The sequence below is a fragment of the Tachypleus tridentatus genome, chromosome 11, assembly GCF_004210375.1.
Source record: "Tachypleus tridentatus isolate NWPU-2018 chromosome 11, ASM421037v1, whole genome shotgun sequence".
Taxonomy (NCBI): Eukaryota; Metazoa; Arthropoda; class Merostomata; order Xiphosura; family Limulidae; genus Tachypleus; species Tachypleus tridentatus.
Window position 1 is genome coordinate 6,615,324 of NC_134835.1, and position 20,833 is coordinate 6,636,156.

General features: G+C 30.4%; 1 protein-coding gene across 1 annotated transcript in view; it reads left to right on the plus strand.

Annotated features, from left to right (window-relative positions):
- Positions 1-7,913: 7,913 nt before the first annotated feature.
- The window catches only part of LOC143231646 (uncharacterized), a 57,938-nt gene continuing 45,018 nt past the window's right edge, over positions 7,914-20,833 (plus strand). The window contains exon 1 of the transcript XR_013017097.1: positions 7,914-8,049. The gene's annotated coding sequence lies outside the window, so the exon portion shown is untranslated. The remainder of the gene's footprint in view (positions 8,050-20,833) is intronic.

A 20,833-nucleotide genomic window follows, 5' to 3' on the forward strand; every position in this document is an offset into this window, starting at 1 on the left:
CTTGTCTTGTGATGATTGGTTAAAAAACATGATATCATTTGAGGCCTATTCACTTCTGTTTTCTTTTTTTTAATGAACTGTTGATCAACACAAATATTAAATAATTTGTTTATATTCCTATGGGCTCCTGAATTAAATAATTTGTTTATATTCCTATGGACTCCTGAATTAAATAATTTGTTAAATAATTAAATATTAAATAATTTGTTTATATTCCTATGGACTCCTGAATTAAATAATTTGTTAAATAATTAAATATTAAATAATTTGTTAAATAATTAAATATTAAATAATTTGTTTATATTCCTATGGACTCCTGAATTAAATAATTTGTTAAATAATTAAATATTAAATAATTTGTTTATATTCCTATGGACTCCTGAATTAATTTGTTTGTGGTGTTTCTTAATTTATATTACAAGACCAGTGGAACAACATTTTCATGGCTGTGGTATGTTTGTAGGAGTTTATAGCCATCTTTCTGCTCAAACTGTTTAATATAAGATTCCTGTTTCAAAGTTCCACAGGAATATTTTAGTTTTCAGACTTGACAGAAAAATTGACCTTTTTGCAACAGGTTTGGTATAAGAAACATGAGTTCACATACATATTTGCACTCGTTAAGTATTTACCCTATAACTTTTGATACAGTACATGTACCTTCACAAAATTTGGTAGACTTTTAGAAAAAAATTACAAGTTCTTTTGTGTACTAAAAAAACAATTTTTTATTGAAACATTATTACTAAAGATTTGTTTGTGAAAATATTGAGTCTCTTTGGTTATTGATCCAAGTGTAAAGTGATTTCATGTTATCATTAAAAAAATTATTATTTGTCCAAAAAATCTCAAATATTATTTATATAATCTCTAAAACCTCCTAAATACATTTCAAATATTTGTTTTCAGTATGACTTTATATTTTATGTTATTTCATACACAGTGTGATGGGGTCTGTCAATTGACCAATCTCGTAACCATCATAAAAAAAATTAAGAAATAAATATAAATTATGCTTTTTTCTTCCTAAATGTCTACGTGTTATAACATGAAAATACAGATGTTTAGTCTAAGTAGCTTAAGTCTCATAACGTTGTATATTGAATATTTTATATTGACCTTCTAGTTGTGCCTAGCTAACATTGGTGGGTGCATGTGCACTTGTGTTACCATATCCAGTAACATAAAAACTTAACCAGTATTCACATTGTTTTAGTGGACTATTATTTTGTATTATACAGTAACATAAATTATTATATATTACATGTGTATATAGATTATGACTATTTATAATGAAACCTATTTGGTGTAAAATATAGAACAATAAATAAAGAACTAAATCAATTATTTCTTCTAGCTACAACCTTTGGCCCCAGTTGCTGCTGGCTATAGATTGCTAAGCCTTTTAAAATTTTGCATGTGGAAGATATCACACATTTTTTAAAGTTTTTATATACACAGTTTAGTAACCAAAAAATCATAAATAACTATACTGATACCATAGAATTCTACTATAATTAAATAAGCTTATAGTAACTAATTTGTATTGAGGTATAAAAAAGGTGTGAAACTTCGAGCAGACTAAAGACACAACCTACCTCTTTGAAATCTCAGTTCAAAAGAATAATTTGACTAAGAAAATTACTACGGGGTATTATGAGCTGTCTGTTGGTTATTCACATGTCATATATTGTAGTAAGAGTATATAAGGAACCATTTCTAAAAATAGAAGATGGTGAATGGAGCCCCACTGGGTTTGTTTCAGTACATAAGCTTATCTCAGCAAAATAAAGAGATATGAGGTTCTTATTTTATATTTTAGCTTGTCAATATTGGTAAGTCGAGTTCCTAATTTCTATGGAACCATATACTTGGTATTTGTAAATCACAAACATCTAATTTTAAACAGTGCTGGATTCAACATACCTGATGACTCAGTAAAATCTGTATTTATTGGGTTCTTTTAATATTTACTTTAAAATTAATTAAGAAATTAATTCACACATTAATGTTAAAATTATAATCTACAATTTGATGGCATGACCTTTGACCCATCATAGAAAGGTTAAAGTAGTTATTCTTTTTAGAACTAAATTTTATTTTGTGATTTGATAAAATTATATTTTGTTAGAAGTAAAATCTTTTTGCAACAAGTCAACTTTAGTTTGTTATACACTACTAATATAATAGGACACAGAAGACGTCTTATGAATCTGCTATGCCACTTCTGAGAAACAGGTATGAATTAATTGCTAACACATGAGGTAAGTATTGAAGTAGTAATTCATATAGGTAATAACTCTTGTCACTTGTTTGAAACTCATTTTAACGTTATTAACCTAAGTGAATTCAACTTAGATGGTTTATTTAAAATCTAATTTTGTAAATATTATGATATAAATCAGTAATATATTAGAAACTTCAACATTGGTTTTCTTGTATTACATATAAAGACTTCAAGTTATACAAAAGAATATATTCTTAATATTTTCTTTCATGGCATTTTCAACAAACAAATTGTGAAAGTTACATTCGCATGCCAAGAAATATTACTCCTCACAAAAACTGCAATAAGAACATACCAGTTGAATCAAGATGCAACATCTGCCTCCTCCTATGACTGTAATAATAATGATGTAGTTTGGAAGGTGTCATATGTAGTTTATATAAGATTTTCTCATAAGTTTAGTTGATATCACATTTGACAATCTAGATTGTAACTATCTTCTAATTTTGTCACTGTTAGAAGTGATATTAGATTATGAATTATTTTGTATTCAGTTAGGGTAACTTGAATAAAACTAATTGAAATAAATGAAAAATCTAAAGAACTGTAGATGAAATTATTATTATACCGTAATAATTCTTCTGAGCTATTTGGAAATCTCAGAGATCATACAAAATTCAAAGCCGAACTTCATCCATTGCCTTTAAATGTAATAATACTACTCTTATCACTTGTTAAGCCAAAATTAATGATCTCATAGCACTTCTGTAAACCACCTTGATGTTAGCAATTATGCTGATAATAAACAGTTAATAGTAGCGTAATAATGAGTCACTTAATACACCATAAGACTGAATGTATTACCAAAAAATAAATGTTCAAGCTCCTACAATAAGTTTAATACTTTTTTTTTTTTTTTTTTTGCTGGCTATATTTCAAGTAATTCATTAAAAAAAAATTCTGTGGTTCATCAATAAATCTCCTAACTGTTTTGAAAAATTTCTTGAACATATACTTTCTAAGAAACGTTATAATTACTTTAAAATACTCATTAACGAAATAATTATTTTGGGATAGCTGTTCATCATCTAAATAGGTTAACTGTAATAATAGACAGTTCACTGTTGACTGATTTCTAGATGTAGCCAAGGTTCACAGTGGTAAACTGTTCATCATCTAAATTAGTTAATTGAAACTGTTATCCATGACTTAACCATTAAATGCATAAGGTATTTTACATATGTTACTGCATAATATGAGTTTAAGATTTGGAGAAAAAAAAAGGAATAAAACTATTAAACATGAAATTTTGTTATGAAATAAAACAAAACTTACCACACTAACAAGGAGTAATTCAGAAACAAAATAAAAATTATCACTTTCAAACCTCATTCTTTATCCAGAATCAAGTACAGTACAGTTTCTAGTTTTTAGGTGGACTGATTTAGAACTTCAGTCTGTGTATTAACGTAATACAGTTGTTGGGTTGAGCATGATATAGTCATTTAATTGAAATTTTTACCAAAAGGTACATTGTAAAGTTATGCGCAGGATGACTTTCTGGTTGTATTACACAATAATGTGTAAAAACTTTAGATTTTAGCATTACTTACTTGTAAAATTATGCATTCCTAAGTTGGTGAGTGAGACAAAGCGTTTATACTGTGTAATTGTTGATGAGAGACAGAGTTAATTTACACAAACTAAAAATATGCGAGTTACCCTCTATAACATCTTGTTCAAGGATAACTCCTGTTTTGCTGAATTTTCATTGTACAAAAACTTGAACAATGGTGCAGTGTATGGCACAACAAGCTTAACCCTACAGAGACTAAAATCGTTATCCCTTTAATTACCAAACTAAGATACAGTAATTCTTAATGAAACAGCTGACTTATTTATGGAAATAATTTATCAAAAAAAAAAAAAAAGTCAAAGTGAAAGTTTTGAATAAAATGATTAATAAAAGCTATTAATCATAATAAATAATACAAGTGAAAATATTCCAAAAGTAAAACACTGGTATCCAAGTGGTTAGCGTCACTACATTTATCAAATTACAAAGTTAATTAATAGTAAACCAACATCCATTATCATCTTTGGATAACTAGTAAGGGGAGGGCTGATTTGGAAAGATTTTGATATTATAACATTTATAAATTGATAAATACTTTTCTGCATTTCTATGAGAAGTTGGCGATACGTGCAAAATCACAAATGAAACTGAACCTGCTTGGTAATTTAAATAACATGACCTTCCCAAAAAATTAAGACTAAATTATTTAGTTTTCCAGTCTCTGAACTTGCATTACTTAAACAAGATCCTAAACCCTGCATATAACGACATTGAGGAAATGTAAAGATTAACAAAAATTAGAATTCGGGAGAACAATAGGAATATAAAGCTGTGCAATAACCTATCTTAACGATGATGACGATTACTTGTAACTTGAAATAATACTAAAATAATTGGAAGTTTTCTACATTCAAATGACAGTGAACTTGCCACGAAAGTCATCATAACCTGGATTCTCCTCCTGAAAACTTTCCGATAAATTAGTTGATTCAAGTATAATTGAGGGAGTGTCTCCAAGTGAGTGGATGCCACACCTTGTTTTTACAAATTATAATGAGGAGAATATAAACTAACCTAAATCTATTTAAAAATCCTTAAAGTCATCACTTATCATAAATATGGTTTTAAATTTCGCTTAAATTTACTGGCTCCCCATTAGAAGGCAACCCGTTTCAAAAGCCAACCACCCTATTAGAAAAATAAAACTATTTTAGCTAAAGGTGACATCAACCTTCCAAAACTTTCATTTCCTAGTCCTACTATTCTTAAGAATAAGTAGGAAAAAAGATAATGCATCAACACTATCAATTCACTTAACAATCTTATAAATACTTCCATCAGATCACCTCTTAACTCTTCTTTTATCAAGAGAAAATAATTACAGAGATCTTAACCATTCGTTGTATGACAACCTTTTCATCCCAACGATTAACAGCCTAGCATGGTCAGGTGATTAAAGTACTCGATTAGTAATCCGAGGCTCGGCATGGCCAGGTGGGTTAAGGCGTGCAACTCGTAATCCGAGGGTCGCGGGTTCGAATCCCCGTCACACCAAACATGCTCGCCCTTTCAGCCGTGGGGGCGGTATAATGTTACGGTCATTCCCACTATTTGTTGGTAAAGGCGTAGGACAATAGTTGGCAATGAGTGGTGATGACTATCTGCCTTCCCTCTAGTCTTACACTGCTAAATTAGAGACGACTATCGAAAGTAGCCCTTGTGTAGCTTTGCGCGAAATTCAAACCAAACCCAACTATTCGCATCCCCATCGCGCCAAACTTGCTTACCCTTTCAGCCGTAGGGTCATTATAATTTGACGGTCAATCCCACTATTCGTTGGTAAAAGAGTAGCCCAAGAGTTGGCGGTGGGTGGTGATAACTAGCTGCCTTTCCTCTAGTCTTACACTGCTAAATTAGGGACGGCTAGCACAGATAGCCCTCGAGTAGCTTTGTGCGAATTTCAAAAACAAACAAACAAACAATTTATCGATGTCTCTCTCTCTCTCTTTTGTTTGAGAAATTTAAAATAACCCTTAACATAATATTCATTGTTAAGTAATATACCTCTAGACGAAATAATTGATCTTTATTATAACTTTTGTGTTCGCTAATAATTAAACTGTAAAGGATATAACTAAATATTTTATAAGATATTCTTACGTTTGGCGGAGAAAAAATATCACTTCATGTTTATTGGTAAAACCCACGAACAAATTGATACAGGGATCTTATGTGCTCTGGCCTTCCTCCTGAGCTTGCAAACTTTTTTTTTCTGTGCTTCCATGAAAAAGTTTTATTACAGTTCTGTCCTGAACGTTTATGTATATTTATTACAGGAGGTGTGTTTATGACATTTTTGTGGTGTTTTAATAACAGTGTAAAGTCGGTTGAAGAACTTCTCAGATTTTTAAATGATAAAAATACAAAAACAAAGTTTACTGTTGAAAATAAATAGAATTATAGTCTTTTGTTCTTGAATGTTTATATCTTAAATAATCAGGGCGTTGTTGTTTTGAATTAAGCACAAAGCTACACAATGGGCTATCTGTTCTCTGCCCACCACAGGTATCAAAACCTGATTTTTAGCGTTGTAAGTCCACAGACATACCGCTTAGCCACTGGGGGGGGGCTAATTATGGCATACTTATTTCTAAAGTGTATCATAAATTCACTTTTATTGGACTTCATTTACACTTTGAAAGTTTCACTCTTTAAAAAAATCTAGTTAAAATCCTGTTGTTCAGAGCATTTTAGGAAATCAACAAGTTTCCGAAGCAGAGTTGAAAACATTAAACAAATGTTTAGAAGAAACTATTTCTGATTGTTGTGCTAAATAGAATAAACCGCACAAAAACTGAAAAACTGAATACCCCATATGTTCGCAGTTACGTTGGATGTTCCAAAACAAAACTTTCTTTAGTCACACTCCTGTCTGGCGTCGTATCATACGTGATTAAACAATGAAATAATCAAACAACTAAGTTCATAAGTTCAGTTAAAGGGTCTTTAAAACATAATCTAGATTAAAATGGTTCAACTTCAAAGACAAAAATCATTCATTGAATATCTTGTTAACGATGTATGAGTTCATGTTCACGATGTGAAACATAGAATGTAATGGATCAATCACTTAGAAGACACTAGTTTAATAAAAGAACACTGTAACGTTTCACCGTCATTATTATCAATCAGTGTCTAAACAAATGTGATATTGCACCCATCCCTAGTATCTTCTGCATGATCTTCCATTCCACGTATATTTCTAACTTAGAATTATAGAATATCCTGTTGTTGAGCATAGAAAACTGGCACATAACCAGAAGATGAGAGCACTAGCATTATATCTTCAAGTGTGAACATGTAGAAAAAGAACAAAAATTAAAGTTCGCTCGTTGAGTCCCTCGCTGGTACAGAAGTAAGTCTTCGGATTTACAACGCTAAAATCAGGGGTTCAATTCCTCTCGGTGGACTCAGCAGATAATCCGACGTGACTTTGCTATAATAAAACACACATTCTATCGTCGAATTTATGATATGTAATAAAACCTTAACGATATATCTTCCGTTATTTTGCCAGTGGAATGATCATGAGTGATATAGTTAGAATGTTTGCACTTTACTTATAACACTTTTCTTTTTAAGTTTAGAAGAGTAGCTTAACTTCAACATGTTGGATATATTCTTCAGTTAAATAGATTTTGTTCCCCCAAGAAAACAGCATCCTATCGTCGAGTATACTGATTTGCATTTGATATTGTTTTGTGACTGTCATTTACATTTCACATTGTGTTTGGGCTCATTCTTTAAAATTGATATTTCGAGAATTAATATTCAACCCCATGATGTATTTCTTGAGACTCTGTGATGAAAAATGTATTTTTTTTCCAATATTAATAAAGACTTATTGTGGTCTGTTGTTTCATAATTTGCACTTGCTATCCGAAACATAAATTCGTGTTTCCAGTGATTTTGTAATTTATGTTTTAACGCATGCGTACTATTTTTCATTTCGAACGTCTTTACAGATTATGTAACGTAAATAACAACCAATCAATGCAGGTTCTGTTGTTTGTTTCCTTTATTCAAAATCTAAGTGTTTGATAAAGGTTTTTGCATTATATTTGTGATAAATACTAAGACAAAGAGAAGCATACAAAGCTAGAAAAAGAAAAATATGCAGTTTGTGTATAAAGTTTGGAAACTCGTAGATGATTCCAAATATGATGGATTAATATGTTGGAGTTTGGTAAGAGATTATAATTTTTATTTTATTATATAATACCGAGGCCAAAGTTACGTCTTGTATCGTAATGCATAACTGGTGTAAACAAAAATGATAATACAGTGAAAGTTATGACATGTTTAAATTAAACATAATTGTGCTTATTAATAACCGATCCAATTTGAGAAACAGAGGAAGAATGATTCTATTTCTGTATTGTCATATAGAATTTAGAAAAGTGTTGCTATATAAATCTCGCGTATGGTGTAGTATTACTGATACTAATAATAAATGAATCTTGGTATATCCCCATCCAAATTCTAACTCCTTTATCTCTATTTTTCACACTTTTTCAATTCAATTTGTGTCTGTTTTCAACGAGACACGTATCGTAGATATTATATAAATCGAATAGCTTAATTCTTTAAAGTAAGTTACCAAAAATAACATCATATCATACCATTTATTTTTAAGTTTTAACTCGTGTAATTGCAAGTTAAGTTTAAATTTAACTTTTTTAAGGTCCAGCAGATGAGCAATTTAACAAAAAGGAGCTTAATACTTAAATTTAAACTAAATGAAGTACCCTGTTAGTGCTGGGTAAAATAAGTTTTAACTTTAAAAATGGAGCTTTTATTATTTAAATTAATGCTAGTCCATCAATGCTGTCCCATCCAAACAAAAAAATAAATATTCAGGCACGGCCCTGATTAGTTAATTATTCAAGTCTTCTATATAAATTTACTGTTTACATCATGTCTCGATCCAAGGAAACCTATCCAATATACTTAACCTTCTTATTAGTTAGTGTTAGAAAGTTTGTTTTGCTAAGACTACCTGAACGCTTAGGCCTAGGCCTAACTAAGTCTTTCGGACTAGAATTTAGAATGGTACCGAAAAATTCCTTGACTATTATCGGTATCATTTTTGACCCTCCATTAGAATTAGACAACTTACAAGTAGTGCTTTTTAAGGCAACATTATAAATGCTGATGTGGCAATAAATCATATAAATGTTAAACTTTTATATAATTTATAGTTTACGTAGCATTGAAAATTTATTTCTGAACTGTAGGATAGATCTTTTGAAATGTTTTTTTTTTTTAAATTTCGCACAAAGCTACTCGAGGGCTATCTGTGCTAGCCGTCCCTAATTTACCAGTGTAAGACTAGAGGGAAGGCAGCTAGTCATCACCACCCACCGCCAACTCTGGGCTACTCTTTTACCAACGAATAATGGGATTGACCGTCACATTATAACGCCCCCACGGCTGAAAGGGCGAGCATGTTTGGCGCGATGGAGATGCGAAGTCGCGACCCTCAGATTACGAGTCGTACGCCTTAACACGCTTGGCCATGCCGGGCCCTTTTGAAATGTAACTTGTGACATACCCATAAGAGAACAACTGTTGTCATTCTGAGTGTTTGAAACTGATTATATTAATAAAATCCATATAAAAACCGTTCCTTGTAACAGATTAAAAGGTGTTTATTATATTGTTATGGATCCGTTATTATATATCCATTTTAATATTGATGTTTAAGTTAAATTTATATTAAGAGATGTACGTTACTGATAATCTTAAATCTGTATTGCAAAATTCCCACCTATTCACTAAATTTGCAGAAAATTCTGAAGTGTAAGAATCAACAATATATGTATGCAAACACAAGTGTATCATCTATATTGTGGTTCGGGCTGAAATTTCTAGAAACTTTTCCCATGCCTATAAATGTAACCAACGCGACACGCCGAGAGACAGTAAGTATTATTGGTTTGCCATTGTTGATATACTATAAGCCTTAGAAGCTGTAACTGTGATTAATGCTTATTATTTGGGAACTTCAGATGTTTGACCTGAAATGTTTATAAATTTCGAACATTGCAAAACCTTTAATTAAAGCGGATTCATATCAAACATTAGTATTATTACTAAGATATTATATAATATCGTCAGGGAAAACTTTATTTGTGATATAACAAAAGACACAGAGCTAGCTAGCTCCCTATTAAGTGAATTGTATCTACACAGACTCGAAGGTCGCAGGTTCGAATCCCCGTCGTACTAAACATGCTCGCTCTTTCAGCCGTGGGGCGTTATAATGTGCGGTCAATTCCACTATTCGTTGGTAAAACAGTAGCCCAAGAGTTGGCAGTGGGTGGTGATGACTAGCTGCTTCTCTCTAGTCTTACACTGATAAATTAGGGACGGCTACCACAGATATTCCTCGTGTAGCTTTGCGCGAAATTCAAAACAAACAAACAACATACATCAATTCAGGATTAATTTGCTCATCATAAACCCTCAATAAGATCCCAAGGACGTTCCAGACCAGGTAGAGGGCTTGGTATTGTTTATAAGATTATAAAACCTTTTTACAAATATTATTATTTGTAATTATTATTATAAATTGTGTTACTTTTTGTATATTAAAATATATTTGTATTAAGAGAAATAAACTGTATCAATCTTGTTGGTGTCTATCGTAAATTGGACACCTCCTGACATTTATTTAACTTCTAAATTTAAATTATCATTTAGCTTAGTATCAGACTATTTTAAAATGCAATACGTAACATAAAAAATTAGAGGTTTCTGCCTGAGAAATGAAGCAGAGAAAAAAATCTGATCTAAATTCAAGTTATAATCTTAATTCAATTTATAATTATCAATGCCAACAACATTTGATTAAGTCTGATTATCAAGGCTTTCTTGAATCATCCTCATTCAGTCAAATAATGATAAATAAAAACGTAACGTTTAAATACAGCACAATTAGTATTACCAATTAGTGTCTAAAGAAATGCGATATTGCACCCATCTCTTGTATCTTCAGCGGGATCTTCCAATCCAGGGTATATTTCCAACTTAGAATTATAAAATATCCTGTTGTTAAGCAAAGAAAACTGACATATAACCAGAAGATGAGAGCAGTACCATTATATCTTCAAGTATGAACATGTAGAAAAGGAATAAAACATAAACACAATCTTTGAATTTTCAGATGTGCTAAAACCTTAACGATATATCCTCCGTTATTTTGCTAATGGAATGATCATTGGTGACATAATTAGAATATTCGCGCTGAGAAGAATGAAATTATACAACATTACATATAATACTGTATAATACTTTTCTTTTTAAGTTTGGAAGAGTAACTCAACTTCGACATGTTGAATATATTCTTCAGTCAAGTAAATTTTGTTCTTCAATAGAAGTGCCTTCTGTCGTTGAGTGTACTTTTTTGTATTTAATATTGTTTTGTAACATTTACATTTCGTATTGTATTTGGTCTCGTTCTTTCAAACTGATATTTCGAGAATTAATATTCAGCTCCATAATATATTTCTTGAGTTTCTGTGATAAAACAATGTTTTGTTTTGTTTTAAATCTTAACAGAAACATATCATGGCCTATTGTTTCGCAATTCGCATTTCTATCCAAAACATAAATTGGTACTTCCAAGAATCATGTCATACATGTTTTAACGCATGCGTACTACACGCTGTTTCTTTCGAGCATGTTTTCAGAACACGTAACGTAAATAACAACCAATCAATACAAGTTCTGTTGTTTGTTTTCTTTATTCAAAATCTAAGTGTTTTATAAAGATTTTTACATTTCTTTGTAATGAATACTAAGACAAATAGAAGCGTAAATGTTAGAAAAAGAAAAATATATAGAGATTGTGTATAAAGTTTGGAAATTAGTAGATGATTCTAAATACGATGGATTAATATGTTGGAGTTGGGACACACTCCAAAAAATCCAAGTGCAACAAAACAGAATATTAAAATCCGCATTCAGTTTACCATCATTTACGCCAACAAATTATCTACACCAAATCAGTAATTTACCAACTATAAGAGATAGAATGACAGAACTTTCTCTCAAATATTATCTAAAAGCAGAAAATAGAAACAAACTAACGGCATCACTACACAAATTATCAAGTGCACCAACAAAATACATATCACCTTACAACATATTTCAAGAATCACAATCCACTCAACAAAGAATCTAAATAAATAAAATCCATGTTATTAATATGTATTCCTTTTTTTCAGGTACAGGGCACACGACAGGCAAAACTTTCGGCGCCTGTCGTGTGAAAGTGGGTTTTCTCGGGGCACTCCCGTTTCCCCCCACATCAAAATCTTTAGGCATTGGATTTCTAGATCCCAGCCCAGGCAACTCTTTTGCCAGACCCTGAATCGTGCCGTTTGATTTGATCTGGATTTGAATGAATTATATTCATATTCACATCTGCCCAACTTCTTCCTTTCGGGACAAGTCCCGGCCTTTCTTTCCACTGCCGCCTTTGCCTCCACCCAAAACAGCATTTAGAGAGACATCCTCCACCCAAAAAGTCAAGAATAATAACGATAATTAATTTATTAAAATAATAATAAAAAAAATAAAAATAAAATAAAAAAAAATAAAAAAAATCACCACTTAATCTTAATAACAATCCACGAAAGGGGACGAAGAGGAACTACAAAGTTCCTGAACACCCCAGTTGGAGAGAGAACTCTTCTGATTTCTCTCTCTCTAAAATGAACCCCTGCCACGGTAGTTTAGTTTGGAGTTGGGTAATGAATTATAATTTTAATTTTCTCACATGATACCAAGGCCAAAGTTATATCTTTCACCGTAACTTGGCACAACTAGTGTATGCAAAAATGATAATGCAGTGAGAGTCATAACACGATTAAATTAAATGTCAGGAACAGAAGAATTTAGAAAAATGTTGCTATATAAATCTAACGTATAGTTCCGAAAAGTATATCATTCTTAAATATTAAAAGTTGTCCATGAAGCCCCTATGGTGAGAGGTCATTTAGGTGTTAATAAGACGAAACAAAATTATGATATATATGTTTTGGCCAAAAATTAGGTAATATGTTTTTGAGATGCATCTGAAAATATTTTAGCTTTTAAGTGTTCTTCTGAGATTGATCAGTCGTTTTGACTTGGACACCTGCAAATTTGAAAACATTGGAGATTAATGCAACATCAAACAGAGTAATTCTGACATTCAAGCTGAAGTTGAGTGTATTGAGAGTTACCCAACTCCTACCAACAAGAAGAGTTTGAGATTTTTTGGGAATAACTAGTTGTTACAGGAAGTATTGTAACATTTTTGCTCTCATCAATGTACGATTAACAAACCTATTGAAGAAAAATAAAAAAAAATTCAAGTGATTTTAAGCATGCTAGTCTGCTTTCAAAAAGGTTCTTATTGTGCACTTAACTTCTATTGATGGCATCTGACTTTGATAAGTCTTGTGAATTAGCCATTCACTGTCTGATTGTAATGTTATTGCTATCCTATTACAATCAGATGACAAAAGTAATTAATACCCTGTGTGTTGTTTTTTCAAATGTCCAAACTTTTTAATTAGAATTGTTCTACTGTGGAAGAATAAACTGGTTTTAGCATTAGCTTTAGAACATTTCAATGTATATGTACCTGCATCATAACATTTACACTGATCATAAACTACTGATGTTTTTGAACCAAATGAAGGATGAAAACAGAAGGCTGTTAAATAGGAGTTTAATTTTACAAGAGTGTGATTTGAAAATGATCCATGCAAAGTGGTTGAAAGCATCTGTGTTGATACATTTTCATGCCCTTTGTAATTTTGTAATCATAAGGTTATTTGTTTTGTGTTTTGTACTCTCATGGTTATTGAAATTTTATAATTCTTTCATGGAGTATTATATTTATTGTATTGTTTGCAATGTTTATATATAATATGTTAAAGACTGTCTAATGCCAATTTTTATTCTCTAAGGTGGAAAGTGTGACAGATTTAATATTATACATCTATTTTAATAATGATGTTTATAAAGTTACCTTTATATTTAGAAATGCACAAGACATACTTTTAAATTTGTGTTGTGAAATTCCTGCATATTCACTAAAACTGTAGAAGATTCTTAAGTATAAGAATCAACAATATACATGAGTACATAAACATAAGTGTATCATATGTATTGTCATGCAGACTAAAATTTCTAGAAACTTTCCTCATGCTTGTAAATGTAACCAATGCGACATGTCAAGAAACATTGCTATTATTGGTGTGCTATAAATGTGAGAAGTTCTATTTGTGATTAACACTTATTAATTGGGAACATCAGATATTTGACCAGAAATGTTTATAGATTTGAAACATTATAAACCATTTTACTTCAGAGGATTCAAAACGGACGTTTAGTATTTTTGCAAAAACATTACATAACTTTAGTGGTGAAAAACTCTACATGTGATCAGCAAAGAATGCAGAGTTAATTAGCTTCCTGTTGTATCTGCATCAACTAATGATTAATTTGCTCATTGTGAATCTTTGATAAGACATCAGATAAGTTTCAGATTTGATATGGGACTCAGTATTGTTTGTAAATGTGTAAAATTTGTACATAAATCATTATTTGTAATCACTACCATAATTTGTATATTAAAATATATTCACATTAGAAAAATTGTATGTGTGTATCAAACTTGTTGGAGGATATCATATATTGGATATATATCGATATTTATTTAGCTTCTAAATTTAAATTAGTATATAATTCAGTTTTAGGCTGTTTAAAATTCTAATATGTAATAGTATAAAGAAATTAAATTAAATATGTTAGATATTTATATATATATATATCAAAATGGGTGTTTTGGAATTAAATAAATCTAATTATTTGAGGCAGTTGTAATATGGTGCTGTAAAGAGATATTTGTGTAAATGAAATTTCATCACATCTTTAATCATCCAAGCAGTTAAGTTTATGAAATATTATATTTATTTGTAGTTAATTCTTGTAACATTATTTATTAAAATATACTAACTGGCATGAATATGAGCCATTAACTTTCACCTTAATTGTATATACCAGCAAATTTGGGAGAAATTTCATAAAAGTAATGAAATGTAAAGTTAATGACGTGCACATGACGTTGTAGAAAAAATTATGTAGGCATTGGGGATAAATTAGGAAATTCAATAGAAGAGTGGCTGGATGGAAAAAAAAGCAGAGGATTGTTGCAAATGGATTTCAGTCAAACTGGATTAATGTAACAAGTGGCTCAGTCTAAGGACCTTTATTCTTTTTATATTTACATCAATGACATTGGTGAAGAAATAGTCAGTGAATTACATACATTTGCAGATGATATTAAGATCTTGGTTGTTGCTAACTGTGGAGGGGATGCTGCTGATTTACAACAGGATCGTAATCATTTAGTGAGTTGAGCAAATTAATGGGTTTTAATTCTAATAGATAATGCATATGAGTTATAATAATTTGAATTACAAGCATAATTTGAATTAGAATAACCTTAACAGAAAGAAAGGAATCATAGTGTAATAACTGATCAGTTTCTAAATCCATCCAAAAAGTGCTGTTGCTAGTGGTTGGGCAAATAGGATTTTAGGATGTATCTACAGAAATATTGAATGCAAGTCTGAAGAGGTTATAATTTTATTGTATAAGTAACTGATTAGGCCACATTTGGAATAATGCATTCAATCTTGGGCTTCTTACCTCAAGAAAAACATCAGGTTGTTGGAAAAGGTTCAGACAATATTGCCTTGGATGGATGGATTGTCATACAAGGAGCATATTAATGTTATTTTAATTTAGTTTCAATAATGGAACAGCCAAATGTTCCAAAACATTGTTATTAACATTGTTGATGAAACAATGTATTTTAATATTTAAAATAAGAATGTAAGAAGTGTTTGTTTAATTAATCACACTTTTACTAGGCTGATGTTTAGTTTTTGTTCTAAGCTGGTAAGTTGCTCATTGGAAACCAATATTAATTTGTAACAATCAATGCTTGGCTTATTTCAGTATTACATAATCTAACAACATTTTTTTGTTTTTAATGTGTCAATGTTATTTGCTCATTTATGTCAGAAACTTTTTTAAAGTAGCATTATCAAAACAATTAGAATCTGGTAGAACTTAAGACATGTCACTGCTTGTCTGTGTAGTCGTAGCTGTGTTTACTTTTTCACACAATGTTGTTTTTAGCACTTGACTCCATTCTTGGTAAAAGATGACCAGCTCAGAAGCTTAAATGTTTTTATAAATTTGTTGCTAATTTTAAGTGTAGTTTCTTCTCTTAACTAAAAATTAAGGTTAAAATTTTAGTGTTTAAGTAATGAGTTATATTTTTTGCTCATATTTAATGTATATTTGCAGTTTTAATGTAACGTTGTTTTGATTATTTTGGTAATACATATCTATATATTTAAGATTTGAAGCACTAACTACTAATTATAAGAAATATTGGACCAGGGATTTGTGAATTCATGAACCAAGTTAGTATATTGTGATTATGTGCTGTGAAAGTTGCTAATACTATGGCCTAGCAAAATCTGGAAATTAAGTTAGATAAGTACACTGACATGGTATAAATAACTTTTGTTAAAATGGCCTGCCTGAACACACTTTTATTTTCATTGTACAGCTATTTCAGTACATGGATGTCAACAATGCAATGTATTAACTTTCACTGCCATGTTTATAGATTAGGCTTAATGAATATAACATTACTAGTTATGATTTTGTTTGGTGTTAAAAAGTAGCGTGAATTTGTATTGCACTGTTACGTGAATATTTAAAGACAAGTACGTTTCACTTCTTTTTTTAATGGTAAATTTAGTTTAGTGAAATGACAATAAAACAGTGAAATGTATATAATTGATAATGTTGAAGCATCGTCTGTTTTGCATACTTAACATTGATAATAGTAGGACCAGGAGACACAAATATAAAGTTTGGCAGGGTAGGAGTCATCTTCAACAAAGACAGTTGAATTTTTCAACAAGGTAGTTGGTCTTTGGAATGGGTTGCTTTTGGATGTTGTGTAGATAGTAAATTTGAGTTTTAACTCTTATCAGCGAGTCTGTGTACTTTACACAACCCCATCTGAAGAATGATACCAGTGTAACAATACACACTGTAACTTGGAGGTTTTTTAATGTATCATTAAAAAAAACTGGTAAGATTTTGTTAAATATTTTTGGTATCTTGTAAACAAAGAATGACATTATTTTACTTTAGTGTGTCCATTAAAAACGTGTTACTTATATTTTGTAATTATTTGCACTCAAGGTATGCAAGGTGATTTATATTTTAAATATAAAAATACTTTTTTACATCTTAAAGTTTTTGAGTTTTGCTTGCATAACCTCTACACTTCTTAAGTGAATATGAAAAGTTTTTTAAGGTAAATTTTTATATTTTATATTTCCTGCCACATTGTTAACTGTACATGCTGTAATTAACACACAGTGTAATGAAATGTTTAATATTAAGAAATATAAAACATATGCATACCTTTTAATTTTTCATAGAATATCTTGAAAGTTCTTTTGGTTATGTTCACAATTTCAGGTCTACACTTTCTCATAGATTGTTAAATTTTAATGTTTTCCAATCCTGTCTTTTACTTTTGTTGTATTCTTCTTCACAGCACAATTAAATGGTGCACTTTGGGTTTAATCACAGTATCTTCAAAAGAGATGCACAAGCCTCAACAAAATTGTGTTACCCTAAAAAAGATCTTAAGCTTTGAGAACTGACAAAAAGTATTTAAAAGAAAGATCTTTCAGTCATTTATTTAAACCATAAATAATACATCATGAACAAAGGTATAAAAGTAAGACCTAAATAAATTTAACTTTCTATAACTGTAACATAAGTAGCTAAGAATAATGCAGCCAGTTACGTCTACCAGATGACAAACAAGTGTGTGCCAATTTCAAATTAAGCATTATTAGATTATAGTGTAAAGTTGACTTGTCCTAATGATTATGTACATGTATGTGTAGCAGTTATATGTGTGTATAAAGTTCAAGACAAAGTATAGGAGGGGTGTGTAACACCCATCAAGGATTGACAAAATTTATTATTTGTTTCTAAAGATAAAGAAGTTTGAATTCTACATGTCAAGTAAATGTACTTGTTGTCTAGATGTACATGTCAGTGTTATCTTAAAACATGACTGAGATGTGAAAATTGAGAATGTTCATAGCCTGTAGGTCATGTGACAACAAAACCCAAAGTTTTATGTATTTTATTGAAAGTTCTTCTTGAAATAATGTAATTAAAACTTGTGTAACATAAATATTTGACTTGTAAAACATTATAATGTTAACCATTTTGGGACTGATCACAACTTATAGGCCATGTCGTTTCATTTGTTGACTTACAATCAAAATTTTGTTGAACAACTCTTTTATAATAAATGTCAGTTACTTTAAAGTCAGATTGTAGACTATAATTTAAACTTTATTATTATATATGAATTGATTTCTTAATTTAAAAGTAAATATCAAAATCACCCACCTAAATATAGAGTTTACTGAGTCATCAGGTATGTTGAATGCAGTACTGTTTAAAATTAGATGTTTGTGATTTAAAAATACCAAGTCTATAGTTTCACACAAATTAGTAATTCAAATTGCTAATATTATCAAGCTAGAATATTAAATAAGAATCTTTTATCTTTTTATTTTGCTGAGATATGGCTTATGTACTGAATTAAGCACAGTGGCCCCATTCACCTACTTTTATTTTTGAAAATGGTTCCTTATATACATTCACTTCAATATATGACATGTGAATAACCAACTAACAGCTTAGTATGCCCCCTACTGGTTTTATCAGCCATATTAAGCTTTGAAAAGGCTACCATATTTTTACAGTTCACATTTTCAAGGAGGTAGAGTATGCCCTTTGTCTGCTCGAAGTTTCATATTTTTTAAATCTTCATAAATCTTATTTACTAAGTTTAATAAATTACAGTGGAATTTTATGGTATCAGTATAGTTATATATTGTTTTTTGTTATTCAATTGTATATACAAAACCTAAAAAAAATTTGTTTGATATTCTTTATGTGCAAAATTTTGAAAATCATAGCAACTTATGTCCAGCAGCAACTGAGTACAAAGAATGTAGTGAGAAGAGATAATTGTTTGCTTTTCTTTTTGATTTATTTTATACTTTAAGAAAAGTAAGTTTAATAATTTATTTCTAAACACTAGTAATCTATATACATATGTAATGTACAATAATTGAAATGTGACTGTATATTACAAAATAATAGTTCACTAAAACACAGGGTTGACTAAAAGTCAGTTTTATATTACTGGATATGTAACACAAGTGCACGTACATCATGTCAGTGGAAGTTATGAAATGTTATCTAGGCATGATTGAAAGGTCAATATAATAGTAAAAATATATATGTACACATAGCGTTATGAGATTTAAGCTACTTAGACCAAACATTTGTATTTTTCTATTATAGTGTGTAGTAATTTTAGTATGAAAAATATAATTATATTCCTACTTTTTATGAGGTTGGTCAGTTAACAGACCCCATTCATGGTATATGAAATAACATAAAATATAAAGTATTACTAAAAACAGGTATTTGAAATGTATTTAGGAGGTTTGTTTGTGTGTTCTGTTTTTGAATTTCACACAAAGCTACTCGAGAGCTATCTGTGCTAGCCGTCCCTAATTTAGTAGTGTAAGACTAGAGGGAAGGCAGCTAGTCATCACCACCCACTGCCAACTCTTGGGCTACTCTTTTACCAACAAATAGTGGGATTGACCATCACATTATAACACCCACACAACGGAAAGGGCGAGGATGTTTGGTGCGACGGGGATGCAAACCCGCGACCCTGAGATATTGCCACAACAACAATTTATATTATTCATTACGTGTAAGGAAGTGAAGAATAACATACTACAATTCTCTTAACATGCTTGGCCATGCCGGGCCATTTAGGAGGTTCTAGAGGATTTCACAAATAATATTTGCAGTGTTTGGGAGGAAGAATTTTTTTTTATCCTAACATGAAATCAGTTTGCACCTAGATGAGTAACAAAACAGATTATTTTCATAAACAAATCTTTAGCAAAAATTATTTTATCAAAAAATATTATTTTTTGTATACAAAATACTTGTAACCTTTACTAAAAGTCTACCAACTGTTGTGAAGATACACATGCTGTATCAAAAGTTATGGTGCAAATACTTAAAAGTGCAAATGTGTAGACAAACTTGTGTATATTATACTGAGCTCATACTGAAAGGGTTAATTCCACTCACATTTATAGTTAAGATGCTTAATTAATTTTTGGATATATCTTAGTGACTTGCAGATAAAAGTGTCTAAAGGGATATCCAGGATGGAAGGGTTAAGGGAAGATTTGTTAAATATATGAAATATAAGGGTTGGTTTTGATAATTTATTTTCAGTAGTTTTAGTTTAGGTTAGTGGATAGAACAGCCTAGATGGACCAATAAGTGTCTTCCTAAATATTGTTATGTGTTGTCATACATGCAATTATGCTCTAAAATAACAATCAAAAAAGAAAAACAATAACAAAATGGCAAGGATTTCTTTAAAGAAATAGTTCAAATATTTTCAGACAGTTTTTTTAAATTTTTGAAATCACAAAAATGTACTGTGAAAACCCTCACCACTTCTGTATGGATATTTAAAAATGTTTGTTGGCTGAAGAATGGGTCCTTCCAATAAAACATGTTTGTTCTGGTTTTTAATTTATTAAATTTGGTCACCCTAAATACAACAGAGTATGAAAAACTAGTTATTAAAAATATATCATTAATAAAGTCTCTTTTTCCAATTGACAAAGATAGACTTTGTTACTGACATATTTTTGTCTAATTCATTTATAAAGCATGTTGTGTCTACTCCTGTATGCCTTTGTACATAATGACATTCCTGACTGTTGAACAATACAATA